Genomic DNA, 15,917 nt, shown 5'->3' with positions numbered 1-15,917 from the left:
CACCAATAAGTTGTTTCCAGAATATAAGATAAAGATTAATTGTGCTTGAAGGCTAACAAAATGGCAACAGCTCTGATCCCGTGAGTCTTAGCTTTGGAAGATGGCAATACATCCTCTCCAATTTGAAAATGAGCTTCAGTTATGAATAGCTCAAGAAGAATGACAGGACATTCTTAGACAAGGAGCCGGTTGGGTATCTGACTGAGCACCATAACTTGTAAAACCTTGGATCTTCTCCGTTCTAAGTAGGTACTAAAACCTCAGCACTCTAACCGGGGAAAGAGCTCTCTCCTCATCTTCTGGGTCCAGGATCTCTATTAGACTTCTGATAATGAAGGAACGAGGCCAGGGTTTGGATGGGTCGTTGTTTTTAGCTAAAAAGCCAAGGTGAATGAAAAAACAGCACCCCCTTTTGTCAAGACCATGTAGCTCACTGATCTGGTTAGCAGTTGCAAGTGCCACAAGAAAGAGCATCTTGTAAGTAAGGTCTTGTAGTGAAGCTGAACAAAGAATCTCAACTCGGGGACCAGAGAGCCGTTTAAGGACTACATCCAAATTCCAAGAGACAGCCTCTAATCTCTTGGGTTTGGAGGTGTCGGAAGGGAACGTTCATGAGATCAGACAGGTCCTGATTTGAAGAAAGGTCCATGCCCCTCCTAGATGTCCTTAAATAAAGGAGAAAGTCTGCAACGTCCACTACAGATGTCTGAGAAAACGAGATGCTATGTCTTGTACACCAGGCTCTAAAGATTGTCAACTTGGCTCGGTAAGCTTTGTTAAAGGAAAGATGTCTACATTTCACAATAGCTATGAGGCAGACCTTGAAAATCCCAAATTCTGTCTAAGGAGTTTTCCAGACAGTCTGGATCTTGTCAGGGCCAGAATGGACAATCCTTGGTGGAAGCACCTGGAATGGGGCTGTCTGAGAAGATTTGGTCTGTGGTAACAACCTCAGGAAGTCTTATCAGAAGCCCTAGTAGATTTGGGAACCACTCCTTCTGCTGCCAGAATGGGGCAAATAACATCATTGTGATGTTCATGTTGGCACAAAATTGTTGAAAATTTCCCTTACCATGCAGAATGGTAGGAAGGCATACTAATCTTTGTTTGACCAGTCCTGTAACATGGCATCTGTTGCCCATGCTAGAGGGTCTGGCATTTTGTAAGTCATGAAAAGATTTATGAGAGGTCTCATCCACAGTTTCCACAGATCGGTGCACACCTGCATAGAGAGTCCACTCCGTGGGGAGTAGTACCTGGCTGTGATGGTTCAATTTGTCTACAAGGACGTTGAACTTGCCCTGAATGAACCGAGTCACTAACTTGGTCTGATTGTGGTTTCCCCATAGGAGAAGGGACTTTGCTGCCTCACAAAGGGTTCTGTTCCTGGAACCACATTCCGCCGACATTCCTTGTTGCCTAGAAGAGCACCTCAACCCAGATCTGGTACATCTGCATAAAAGTCTAGTCAGGGCTCAATGGGAGGGACTTTCCCTCTGACAGTCTGCTTTCTGACCACATGGAGATCTTCCTTGATTTGAGAGATAGGGAAGACGAACAGTCTGGATGAGCTCTCCTGTCCCAGCTGCCCCTTAGATAGAACTGAAGGACTCTCATATGTAGTCTTCCCAGGGAGACAAACTGCTCCAAGAAGGCTAGGGAACTGAGAAGGCTCATCCATTGGGTTGGCCAAGGAGGTTGAAGGGAGAGGAATTCGTTCACTTTCATCAAACATAACTGTGCATTTATGGGGACATAAAAACCCAAAGATCTTCAATCCTATGTCTATGTCTATGTCTGACGGTTTATCAAGTATCCCTGCTTTCGCTATTAAGCGTTCAGACGGGATTTCCAAATCACTTATATTATAGTTAAAAATTTTAAAGTCTATGTAATGTAAAGAGGGTTAATTGCATTTGTCTCAGTATTATAGCTGAGTGAAAATAAATGGGTTTTCAATAGCTTTTTGAACTGAAGGATATTTTCAGCACAAACTTGAACAAACTGATGACCGGAAGTTGATTATACAATCTAGGAGCGCAGTGCTTAAAAGTTCTCGTACCAAGAGTGGTCGTTGCACGAGGCTCATCAAGTCTGAAATCATCACGGGAAAGGCCGTGGTATGAACACCAGGAACCAGGCCCTACTACGTATCTTTTCAGGCAACCTTTAAGATACAATGGCTCTCCCGTGTTAATAACTTGATATGTTAAGACGCAAAGTTTAAAAAAAATCCTTGCTTTGACTGGTAACCAGTGTAATTTAATTAAGGTTGGAGTAATATGTTCTCGCGGGGATATACCAACAATTAGTCTAGCAGCTCTATTCAAAATCATTTGAAGTTTCTTAAGACGATAATTAGGTAAATTGTAATACAACGAGTTACAATAGTCTACTCTACTAACTACTAAACTATTAATTAGCAGCTTAGTGGCATCTTCGTTAAGATATTTTTCTAATGGATGCGATATTCCTCAGATGATAATTTGCGGTCCTAACCACATTGTTAATATGTTCATCAAATGTCAAAGAACCATCAACTACTACCCCGAGATCTCTGACTTTATCAGTTAACAAAATATTTTCATTATTGATGAAGATGCTGTTAACGTTATCAAACCTTCTTAAGTTATATTTAGTGCCAATTAGAAGACATTCAGTTTTATTTTCATTTAGTTTCAGCTTTTTCTTTTGCATCCATTTCGAAACATCTGCCATAAGTCTATCAATAACAGCTTGATCTTCAATAATGTCATCCACTATTAAATAGAACTGGGTGTCATCAGCAAAAAATTTACATTGAACGCCATGTAATTTAAATATCCAAGACAACTCGATTGTATAATACTAAAAAGAACCGGCCCAAGTACGCTTCCTTGTGGAACACCCGTGGTGAGCTTTCTACTTTCAGAATATCTATCTTTAACCTTCACCTTGAAAGATCTATTCGATAAATAGTTATTAAACCATTTAAGAGCATCCCCATCGATCCCAATAGCAGTCATATCCTCTATTAACACTTCATGAACCACTGTATCAAAAGCAGCGCTAAGATCTAGGAGAATAAGCAAGCTACATTTACCGTCATCAGAGAAACCTAACAAATCATTAATTACGGCACAAAGGGCTGTTTCAGTAGAATGGAATTTCCGATAAGCCGACTGATCTTCAGGAAATATGCTTCCAATTACTTTTCAAGTGCTGACTGAGTTGATCTAAAACGGAAGTCTCGATCATTTTTGACAAAAAAGACAAGTTAGAAATTGGTCTGTAAGATTTCAATTCTTGATAATCAAGGGATCCTTTAAGAGATGGTTTAATGATAGCAACTTTTTCAGAATCCTCTGCGTGGAATCAGCTGGGACTTTTGGATGTTGATCAAAAGGCCTAAATCCTGTGATAAGTGTAGAGTCTTCTTTGGGTCTTCGATGCACCTTTCCTTCGAAAGTGATCGAAGAAGCCAATTTTCTAAATCCCCATGAGATGTAGCCATTTGGTGAGCAGAGCAAGAACTCAGGTGAACACTCGCAAAGCTGTCAAAAGAGTGACTCATAAGGCTGGAAACTGCTGAGCTCTACTGTGGAATACGAACTTTAGGTACTCCTGGAGTCTGGGTATGCAGGAATGTGGAAGTAGGCATCATGCATGTCGATAGTCCAGTTGTCTCGGCAAATGGATGACATGACAAGAGTGACTTGTTTCCATTTTGAATTTTGTCTTTTCAAGGGAGAAATTCAAGGCACTGATGTCCAGGACAGGTCTCCATCCCCCCGATGACTTGGGGACTATAGGTCTCCATCCCCCTGATGACTTGGGGACTACAAAGTGATGATTGTAAAAATCATATGACCTGACATCTTCAACCAATTCAATGGCTCTCTTCTTAAGGAGGGATGATACTTTGTCTGAGAGGGCCGAAAACCTCTCTGAGAGCAGAGTAGGCAATCAACACAGGGAGTGTTGACTAAGAGGGTTTCTACCTTAATGGGATGGAGTAACCCTCCTTCAATACTTTCACAATTCCCTATTCCTCCGCTTTCCTTGCACTACATCTCCCCAAAAATGGAGGAGCCTGGCTCCTACTGGCACATGGAGGAAAGCATCCTCACTTCCGTACAGAAGACTTGGAAGAGGACTTCTTGACAGGTGAGATGCAAACCAGAGATTTGCCCTAGATCTGGATTGGGCCCATGGTCTACCACCATGAAAGGACAAGGGCTGAAAGGGAAAAACAGATTTGGTGCTAGCAGTCAAAAGTTCTCTGGGAGCACCTAGTTGACCAGACTAAAAGGTCTTGAGTATTCTTCTGAAGATCTGAAGTAGTGTTGCTGACAGTGGGTTGAGGGAAGACACTGGTGATCGAGAGAAGGGAAGAGCAAAGCCGATTTCTGTGAAGCAGTGTTCACCCTTTGTGGTGAAAGAGCACCAAAGTTCTCTCTTTTTGAGCACTCCCATGACAAAGAGAGACTAGCTCTTGAGAGCCATCCCTAATCCCTTATTGGTACACGGAAGGAAACTCGGCCAATCCGAAGCGATGTCTTCTGGTAACGAGAAGTCTGTAATCTTCTGAGCTAATGCACCCACTGACCAGTCCAAGAAGCTAAGGATTTCAAATACTTTAAAAAGATTCTTGAGGAGGTGGTCAAGTTCTGGAGGAGAGAACATCACCTTAGAGAAGGGACGCGTCTATAAGGCTGGAAAAGGCCCCCACCCTGGGAGGAGGCAGTGACTCCCAGAGAAGGAGCTTCACTTGTGGCATGCACCAAATACCTCCAATGGACAAGGCGGGAAGGAGGATGACTAATGGAAGACTTCCCCTGCTCTCTCTTCTTCGAGAGCAAACTATCAAGCTCATTCAGGGCCTTCCTTGCAAAAGAAGAGAGCACCATCTTTGGTAGCCTGAAGGAGTCAGCAGGGATGTTATCCATGAAGAATATGGCAACCAGAGAAACTGGAGCTGCTGGTGAGAAAAAATCAGAGAAGCTCTGCAGCAAATAAGTCAACGAAGCTGCATAGGCCAAAAGAGCAGAGCCCTGATCCACATAATCCTCTTCCTCTGACAAAACATGGAACAGGTGTAACTCAGAAGGGGCCTGAGCAGACAAAAGCCTCTTCCTTCAGCAAGTTGCTGCTGGATGACTGCTAATGAAGGATCCACTGCTTCAACAGCAGTAGCAATGAACGAGATGGAGACAAGTATGCAGAAGTTGGTGCCACGCACTTGGCATCTGGTGCCAGATGAGTTGGAAATTGTGCTGGGCACTCCAAGGAAGAAACGGTATGTCTATGTACTGAATGTTTAGGGGCTGCTGGGCGCTCGGGCGCTGAAGGGTGCTCAGGCACTAATGGGCAGTAGGGTGTTATTGGGTGCTTGGGCGCTAATGGGCTCTCGGACGCTACTCGGCGCTCACGAGAGCACTTGGAAAACAAAGAATGTTTGCATGAGGAAGGGCGCCTGGGTTCCAGCACAGGGCACTCAGGAGAAAAACATTCTGGGTTATCCAAGAAGCTGCAAAAAGGTTGCAGGCTGTAGAAAGGTTCTCTGAACCTCTTGCAGGGCATTGGAGAGCAAACTGTAGCCACGGTGTGCCTTTTCAGTGGCCGCAACTCACCACTAAAGCGCCACTGGTGCCTCTTCGCAGGGCTGGAAGCCTCTGAATTCATGGACAGCCAACTCACTTCTGTGTGGATCCCTTTCCAACAGCTGCCCATTGTCACGGCCTGGGTTGTTACAAAAGATCTGACCAAGGGGGCGACTACCTGTGGGCAGAACCCACTGACCTCTCTTGGGCCTCCAGTATGACTTCTCCCAGGTGTAGGGGAGTACACCAGTGACCTTTGCCTAGGAGCATCGGTGGGATGAGTAGCCACCTCTTCCATATTCACTTCACTAACAGTCTTACCTTCCACTTTGTCTATAAAGGCTTTCACAGATGCCCCCTAATTGGGCAACAGTAGCCACTATAAGAACATTCTTTTGGTCAAAGTTACACACCATCTTTGACTCAAGGCTGGTAATGGGGTTACAGTCTGTGAACACAGTATGAGCATCATCGTAGCTTTCGTAAGTGCTGCAATAGCATAAGCTAGATGAACTTGAGTCTGACATATTAAGGCTAACAGGTCAACAATCATAAGTCTCAATAAGGGAAGTCTCTAATCAAAGAAGAAACTTCTTAATCCATGACAAAAGGTCTTGTAATAAAACTATCGTAAATACAAGCTGTGGGCTATCAAAAAGCAATACTTCGCCAAAAAGAAAAAACATCCAAAGGATGTGTCAGAATTCCAAAATTAAAGCTGACTGCTCACAAACTGAACTTCAGTCAAAAGCCTGCAGAAACAAATCAAACTCTTTTAAATTGTTGTTCTCTCTCACTCTGAAAGTGAATGGCATCAAGTCACCTACACAGACAACTACATAGCACTACCTGGAAATTTCAAGATTTTGGGCTGCCAGCAAGTGAAACTGTGGGCAATGTAATTACTTGGTAAGTTACATATATAAACGTTTATCTTTTTTAATATAAACCCATTTTTACATCAAATGCCCAGCCTCCCAACCTATTTGATTACTCCCACAGTATAGACTATGCAAACCAAAGATCCAAAGAGGACCTCCTTCTTTTGAATTGTGAATAAATGTCTGATTCATAAAGCTCATGAAATAGGCTAATGTACTAGCTGATGAGTATGTACGTACAGTACTAGAAAAAATTAGTTTCTGTTTTTAGAAAAAATTCAAAATGCAATAAAAAAAATTATATAAAATCATGTTTATATCGGATTTTCACTGAAAAGAACCAGAATAATTGTCTCAAATACATACATTTATAAATATTTAGGCAAAACATTTAAGGGATCCTTTCTTACTTGATCCTTGTTTCTAGTATTCTTCTATTAAAACATTAAGCCAAAAGACAACTAATTATATGATTCTCAGTAATCTGATTACATATAATTACTTGAAGATAAAATGCATTGATCCACTATTTACATTATCATATATCTGATATACATAAAACTATTGAATCACATGCTGGACTTTAATAGGGCCAGGCCAAAGAACTGTTTGTCAATGGGTGATGAAAACTGCATCACTACATTGTTCAAGAAGTTGGACAGCTATTTAGAAAGAGAACAAAAAGAACTAAATAAATAAAGGTCTGAGAACAATGAATTCAGGGCAAAAAAAAAAAACAAAAAAAAAAAAAAAAAAAAAAAAAAAAATTGGCACCTACAGTAAGCAATGCAAGGGTCCAGTGTAAGTGGTAGCCACCTACTAATACTTCTACTGGTAAAATAGCACTTAAACAAAGGTAAATAATGAATGTGACAAAATTTAAATGATGACATACTCTCTCGCTGCTTCCCTGTCTTTCACCCACGGGAAGCAAGCAGGACCAAACTGAGAATCAGCAATATTGCATGTAATCCTCCTGAGGCCGAGACACTGAAGTAACCCCAAACATTCTTTCCAGATCTGAAGTTCAGTTCTTGAACTGTTCCAGAGCTGGGTTTGAATCCTGAAAAGCACAAGATATCCAAGAAGTTTGCAAACACTTGTTATTGCAGTTAACAACTAAAAGTTCAGCTGCCATGAAAGAATTTGCCTCTAAAGAAAAAGTCCCTTCATTCTGTTCTATATCTGACATTCAAACTGACTGCCAGCAAAATGTTGATAAAAGCTAAACAAATCCATGACGACATGGATTAGCTGTTCCTACAATATAACCCACAAAATCTAAGTCAAAATAAAAAATTTCAATCCTATCTATTCATAAAAGAGCTATGTCCATACTCTTCAACACGCACTCCTTCCCTGGAGATCTATTATACAAGTCAATGCATTAAGTCTACAAACTAGATCATATCAATCATAAAAGTGTTATGGTCCCTTTTATTTGGATGCCTTGGTAAATAAAGAAAACAGATGATTGGAAAATTTTGGTAGATAACATTAGCATGGTACTTTGAACAGCACGAAATACAGTATACAATTTGTTTACTTTTATCTAACAGTAAATTCTTGTCTTTCATATTACTCACTTTCTTTATTTCTGAATTACTTTACCCACATTAAACTAGGTACAGTTTTGACATTCATTGTTGACTGTATTATAACAATCACCAAAAACATGTTCAACTGTTAGTTAATTTACATTCTGTGTATACATATAATGATTGAATCATATGGGCTATTCATCAAATAACCATAGGTCCAAATGAGACTGACCAATTCTAAGGCAAGTTAAATGAAGTTTTTATTGTAAAACTAATATTGTAATACCTACCTGAACACCTGAACTAGCCCTGGTCACTTACCAGCCCGAACCATCATTTATTAAAAATTTACCAAATCTTTGGTTAAAATAAACGATCAGTGTTGCCAATCTCCTGGCAAACACCCTCGTTACCTAGTTACCAGCCCACCGCTAGTAGCCCTGCCTCACGGGCGGTCACACCTGCCCTCTCACGTCAATCATAACTCAAAACTCTGTATGAGAGGGGAGGAGGGTGGGAAGCATTCAGGTGTTCAGGTAGGTATTACAATATTAGTTTTACAATAAAAACTTCATATTGCAATACACCCCCTGAACACCTGAACTAGCCCGATTAACAACATTAATTTGGAGGTGGGGAATCAAATCTGCCCGGCCCTCCACTGTACTAGTTGTCAGTCAATATAATTGAGTACGCGAGTCAGTCTCAAGTTCATTTGTCACTCGTCCAAGCTAATCTCCATGTGTGGCCTTCTAGGCCTGCCATATGTGGAGGGAAAAACTCCCTGCACCTCTACCCTAAGGTCAAAACTCATTGAGTGCGGAAGGGATACAAAACCTGTTTCCTCTCAGCTGGCTATGTGCCTCACCTGAGTAGAGGAAAAACTGAAGACCTCCCATGTGGCTCTCGGCCTCTCATGTATGGAGGGAATCTGAAGACCTCCCATGTGGCTCTCTCGGCCTCTCATGTATGGAGGGAATCTGAAGACCTCCCATGTGGCTCTCGGCCTCTCATGTATGGAGGGAAACTGAAGACCTCCCATGTGGCCTTAGGCCCTCTCATGTACGGAGGAGACAACGGTGTCGTCGATCGTAGTGATTTGTCTTCTCTTGTAAGTGTTGTACTGCCTGTCTGTACTCTGCCTGGTTGGCACTTGAAGAATACCCTCAGATAGACCCAAACATGTTCTTTCCCTATCTTTCCTAATAACTTAAAATCCTCTTGTGATATATCATATCTGAATACCTTATACATATTCCGAATATTCGCTCCCTACTCTAATACTAACTCAGACAGCAAGATTGTTGGGTTTTCTTTAAAAATAGAATTTAGGCAAAGGCCGAGTATTGGGGACCTATGAGGTCAGTCAGCGCTGAAGGGAAATTGAGAAAGTTTGAAAAGGTGTGAAAGGAAGAAAAACCTCTGTTGCACAATGAGTCCAGTGTTAGGAGAGCGTGGAAAATAAAATAGGATGGAGAGAATATGGAGAGAATATGAAATCAGAAAAGTGAGAAGAGAGAGAGAGAGAGAGAAACACAATCGTCTAGGATAAAGAGAGAATATAAATCAAGGGAAAAGAGAGAGAGATAAAATCAGGGAAAAGAGAGAGAGAGAGAGAGAGAGAGAGAGAGAGAGAGAGAGAGAGAGAGAGAGAGAGAGAGAGAGAGAGAGAGAGAGAGAGAGAGAATTACGATCGTCTAATATCTCCATCTCCGCAAATTGCAGCAAGTTAAAAAGGGTATTATCTTAACGATAATACTCGATATAACTCCGTCAGCTATGAACAAACCGAACGAGAACTTGTTGCTAATGCGATCGACTCCTATAACAACATCACTTTATTGTATTGATCAGCGTGTGACAGTAATCGAATCCGATAGCCAACATCCGTTATTGTATTCATCCGCGTGGGACGGTAATTACTGTATTCATGTTATAAATGCAGCTGAAGCTAATAAGGCAAAATTACGTTCATCAGCAACCTGGACAGAATTCCGAGCTTATGTATGAATTCCAACGCAGCCGTGGTAAAAGAAAACTAATAGCATGAAAGAGCTCATACTGTGTTTTCACACAGACAAAGGATTAATAACGTATATAAAGTGTAAGGTTCGTAATACCTATGAAAACGAGTGAAAAAACGAACGGAATCCTAAATTTAAGCCATCTAACCGAGGGAAAAAACTAGCTTCCGATGAGACGTATCAGTCAAATTTTGGTCTTAAATTACATCGTAAGACGAACAGTATGACTTCGTTACATAAGTTAAGTATCCAGATATTCATTAATATGCTAACTAAGGACAAAAACATTAGCCGAGACCAAGTGATATGGTTGAATCTGAAGCCAAGGAGAAAAAAAAAATAGACTAGCCGGCATCCTGTCTGTCTAAACCACACCTCCTTACAATAGTGCTGGTTTGACGACAAGCTAGTGTAATTTAAATTTAATTGAAAAAGTAATAAAATAATATTTAAAGGTAATTAAATTAACTTTATTAGGCCTAATATTAAATTTCAGTTGTCATTGTAATTTGATAATACGACTGGTAATAATTTGTAACTGTAATTGACATAAGCTCAATGTAAATACTGACGGCAATAGTCTGTTAAACGTATGAAGACGTCATACATACAAATTCCTTATATCTGACATCTGATTATATGCCCCAAGATAGATACCTCATTGACTATATTAAATGTCAACATAGTTGAAGACACGTCTCCTTTAAGACGTTTGTACAAACTTGGCATACTTGGCATAAGTGAGAGTGTTGTTACGTTAGTCATTTTAGTCAATCAGGAGAGAAATGAGATGATACGGCGACGCAAACCCGTATTCGTCATCCGCTGATTCCAGCGTGAATGACTGCCGAGTTTAGTGTTTATACTACGCCAATATGATGATACACATAATACAATTATAATGCTTTAGTCGGACAGAATCCGATCTTCATTCTGTTCGATTACATTCATATTAATTATCCTCAGATCGGATTCTCGTTCGTTTTCAATTACACCTGTATTGAATTATCCGGAGTCAAGAATGCCTTAAGCCTACAGCGTTAGCCAAAATAAAAATAACTACCGATATGTTGTACAGCGAATACTTTAGGTTAGGCTAGGCTACTGAATATGCATACGATATATCATCGTGAACACTAGGCTAACCGTAGTTAATTTTATTCGATTCTCTTCATACTGAATATCGTAAGTCAATATGCATTGAACGGAGAATTAGTTGATATTAACAATTATCGTATCGTATACGTAGAGGAAAGTAACCTTAAAGACGAAGGAGCATATCTGAAAGACCAACCCTGGCCTAAAAGCTTCTGATGCAAGGAACTCTAAGCAGGAAAAAGCCTAAAGATGCTCTAAGGACACTGTGCCCTCTAAAAACTACTACTTTTAATAGAAAAACCGACCGAAGAAGCTTGCACTTCTCTTCCTAAACTAAACACTATGTAGCCTATTATCCCTACGCGTCTAATATGGACCTAAGTTTTTATCATCCTGAGAACTTACACATCGAGGGAAGGGGAATCTGCTGCAACACTGCCTGCTCCGCGCCAGGGGGGACGGCGGATCCTGCCCGTGGGCTTGCGGATACCCCATAACCGAACCCCCAGCACCGGTTAGGGTTCTGATTCTGGAAACAGGCAGGGGAGCTGGAACAGAACGATTAGTAATTTCAGTATCCCTATTGCTCGATCTATCCTCACATAATCTTGACATAAAAATCGGTAACAGAGATGTCATACTCGATGTCAGCCTACTCTCAAGTCTCTTAAAGAGCACTGTCCTCTAAGTCTTTATCTTGATCTACGTTAGTCTCTTCCTGCCTACAGTTACTTCTTAATACGAGACCTTTCCTATGTTTGAGATACCCTAACATCTGGTCCAAAGACCACTCCTGACATTCCAAACATCTGGTCTTTTACATTATATTGAACAGGCCTACAATTTACGCATAAGGAATGACTATCGTGTCATAGGGTACTCATCCTTTTCTTGCATTGTTGGCAAAGACGATAAGTGTTTGAACTCCCGCTCGTCGTTTTCTGTGATGTCGTGGCCGAGGATGCAGTAGTCGTTGTCGTAGCCTGTGTTGTTTCTTCCTTTGCAGAATCAATGTCTAATGACAAAGTATTAAGAGCAATCCAAACCGTAATCCAAAGGGATGCGTAATTCGTCACCAAATTCAATCAAATCAAAGGTGCAAATGAGGCCGGGCAAGACCAAAAAGGAGTTCGCTGTGGATACATCTGTACTCCACCGCGAACGATAAGTGATTGACGTGAGAGGGCAGGTGTGACCGGCCCGTGAGGCAGGGCTACTAGCGGTGGGCTGGTAAACTAGGTAACGAGGGTGTTTGCCAGGAGATTGGCAACACTGATCGTTTATTTTAACCAAAGATTTGGTAAATTTTTTAATAAATGATGGTTCGGGCTGGTAAGTGACCAGGGCTAGTTCAGGTGTTCAGGGGGGTGGGGGGGTATTGCAATACTATTTTTTTATGTTGTTAATTTTGAGACATAATGAATTATACAACCCCACATTTGGCTTGGTTTATTCTAATTTGTGACTATCAGGTTCAATATTCCATATATTCTGCCATTTATTGTCTGTAATGGGTTTTATTTGCTACAGTGGCTTCATTCCCTTTAAAATCTAAATGAGCAAGAAGCTAACAATACCTATATTTTTACCATCTTCACATAATTATTAATCTGCTGTGCAAGGGTATTTTTTGGATTATTATTTTGAAGGGCTTCAATAGCACTTCTAAAAGATGCTGATAATTACAAATTTCTATGACAATATCACTGCTGATTTTCATGGCTGATCCTGTTGAACATAATTCTGCATTGTTAGGCAACGAAAAACTGATGAAGATTTGGACCCATCAGTATATAAAAACTGACGAAATTTTGGACCCATCAGTGTATACTGAATGATATTTATCTTTCACATTTGTGAATACTTCAAGTTGTTTATGATGTTCTTGAGTGATGTATAGGTTTTGGATAAATACTTTGTCTATCCAAATTTGTACCTTATGCAAAATCCAAGTAGTACTTTGTATTTACATTTTTTTACTCAAAGTATAATGGTTCTAACAGGGATAGGTGGTAAGTTATTATTTAAAAATAAATAAGTAACTTTGATCAGAAAAGTTTTCCATTGGTGAATCATTTAGTAGTATCATTATTCAATGCATAACTTTCAAGTTATGAAGAGTTTCATGTGGTTCACTTGGATAGAAGAGGTGTTTTGGGGGAAATTTAAGACCTCAGTGACTATTAAAAACCAGATCCAGGCCTATTCAAGATGTGTCTGAGGCCTTGAAACTGTTGACATCCTCAATCTATAATAGCATGACAGCTGCTTTGTAGAGTAATATCAATGGTTGGTCTGTCAGCTCCCCAATGTGTTTTTAATAGTAATTTTACTTTCACCAAATTAATTAATTCTAGTATTTATATTGGCTATATGGACTTTCCAGTTCAGGTGTATGTCAAAGATTAAACTGTTTGACTTGTGGGAAAGTGATGATTTTCAAGTCAATCTCTTCATTTATTTTCTATAGAGAACTGTAAACCTACTGATGAAGTTCATGTCTATACTTATACTACATCAATAATGATGATACATTCAGCATATCTGTTTGACCCTTTGTAGTATGACACAGTATATAAAGGAAAATTGTCCCTGTAAAATAATATTTTCTTTTTTATTTTCAAGGGGAGTTGACTATTGATGTCATTAACTGCAAGTGAAACAGGGTGCTAATTAGAAAGCTTCCCTAAGGAAAACTCTGTATTCAAGTGGGAACGTGTTTAAATGAATATCACCAATTCACATCTGGAAATTACAGTCCATCTATTTTCTAAGGCTACTGTAAAAGAAAGTTTTAAATTTGTTAGTGATTATGTTTATTCATTTCAAGCTTGCTCAGATGATTCTTAAGCTTTAAATCTTGTGGGAACAACTCATCTTGATGCCTTGGCTATCCTTTTTTGTACAGTGAGTACTGTCTTGAATTACTCACTTTATTTTACAGAAAAAAATAGAACAGAATATAGAATTTAGGTTCAAGGCCAAGTGCTGGGCATGAGGGTTTTCAGTGCCGAAACAGAACAAATTGACAGTAAAAAGGTTGGAAATGTGTAACTGGAGGTACAGTAGAAGGAATGAAATAGGTTGCAAACTAGAGGGCCACCAAATAAAGGAACATTTGCCAAAAAATGACAAATTTTCTAATCAATGAGATGCACTGAAGTCACTACCCCTCCCTGGGGCACTTTATTTTACAAACATTTTATTGGTAATCTGATTTTCTTTTACTCTGCATATTACAGAAGAATTATAACTTACTTCTGAATAATAGATTCAACAGCATAGGAACTGTTAAGACTAAAATGCATGCAATAAAGTTCTAGTCATGGCCTACACTTTTCACCTACAGATGCTCCCCGAGTTACAAATGTTCGCTTTATGTTTTTAAATTTTATGATAGCAATAATAATAATAATACACTCATACTTTCATTGAAATTTTTTTCCTGAGCAAGCAATGCTTGTACACTCTCACAAATGAGGGCAGCCAGACACTAGCACTCCTATTCTCTCAGGTTGCTACAGGGTTCCCCTTAGTGCATACAAAAGATATGCAGAATCCTAAGTGTTGCCACTATTTTCTTGGATACCCCTCCTTTGAGTTTTGAGAGATAAACATTTATACTGCTATGAAAGACCCATGTGAGTCTTCTGCCTAATGGTGAAAGGACAAAGAGGAAGACAATGACTCTTGAAGATAATGAAAATAATTGCCAAGCATGAAGGCTACATCCCCATAATGGCAATTGCACAGAAACTTAGGTTTTCATAATTGATGACCTCCATCATCTTGATGGACAAGAAGCAACTTAATGATGATGTGCAATCTTCTGCAAAAATTAAATCTACTGTTTTCACAAAAAAAGAACTGGGCCAACTGAGATGGATGCCAGCCAATGTAAGTGTTATAAGCATGTTAAGTAGGCTAGACTATGATAGTATGTTTTAACATGTTATGGTATGCTAGACTATGCTAGTATATTTTAACATGTTACTGTAGGCTACACTATGCTAATATATATGCCAATGTAAGTGTTCTAAGCATGTATAAGATAGGCTAGGCTAGTATGTAAGCCAATGTAAGTTTTCTATGCATGTTTAAGATAAGCTAGGCTACAATGTAGGCCAATGTAAGCATGTTTAAGGTAGGTTAAGCTAGACTATGATGTTCATTAGTAAGACAAAAGGAGACATAAGGGTTATTTTTGACCTACGATATTTTTGCTTAGCGATAGGTTTTTTCGGAATCTAACCCCATCATAATTCGAGAGCACCTGTAATTTATAATAACGTTATGCCTACTAGGAAAGCTCAGCTTCAGAAAAAGAACATATTTTCATGAAAATTATTACAAAACAGTACAGGGCTGAGGAAAAAATTTCTTAACACTACTGCTCTTTGTTTAAACAATCTTTAATCTGTACATTTCTTTTAATGTGGCTGCCTCCATGTAAGAATGCATGAAAAGTAAAGTTTGTGGGGAAAATGATAACTAGTGGGGTGAAAGCTAACTTCAAATATCATCAATACTGTTACCGTAAGCTCTCAGATCTGGAATCCAGATATGTATGTAGAACTTAAATAAATAGCATTTTAAGAGTAAAATACAAAATGATGATTAATCTTACCTTCATCTGGGTTTTCACTTGTGATACGAGCTGCAATGCAATGTCCTTTAGGCACAGGTTTTTTTTCAGGTTGGTCAAAGTTAATGACATTGTCATCCCAAGGAGAGTTGCCAAACAGCACACGAATGCAGCGGATTCGGTGCAGAGGGATGCCCATGGCAATC

The 15,917-nt window shown here is 39.7% G+C and overlaps 1 protein-coding gene across 1 annotated transcript in view; it reads right to left on the bottom strand.

The window, feature by feature from the left end:
• The window catches only part of LOC135207998 (acetyl-CoA carboxylase-like), a 460,030-nt gene that overhangs the window by 314,058 nt on the left and 130,055 nt on the right, over positions 1-15,917 (bottom strand). The gene's annotated exons all lie outside the window — the stretch shown is intronic.

Source organism: Macrobrachium nipponense, chromosome 34, assembly GCF_015104395.2.
Source record: "Macrobrachium nipponense isolate FS-2020 chromosome 34, ASM1510439v2, whole genome shotgun sequence".
Classification (NCBI taxonomy): domain Eukaryota; kingdom Metazoa; phylum Arthropoda; class Malacostraca; order Decapoda; family Palaemonidae; genus Macrobrachium; species Macrobrachium nipponense.
The sequence above is the reverse complement of the archived record's forward strand: the minus strand, read 5'-3'. Positions and strand labels throughout refer to the sequence as shown.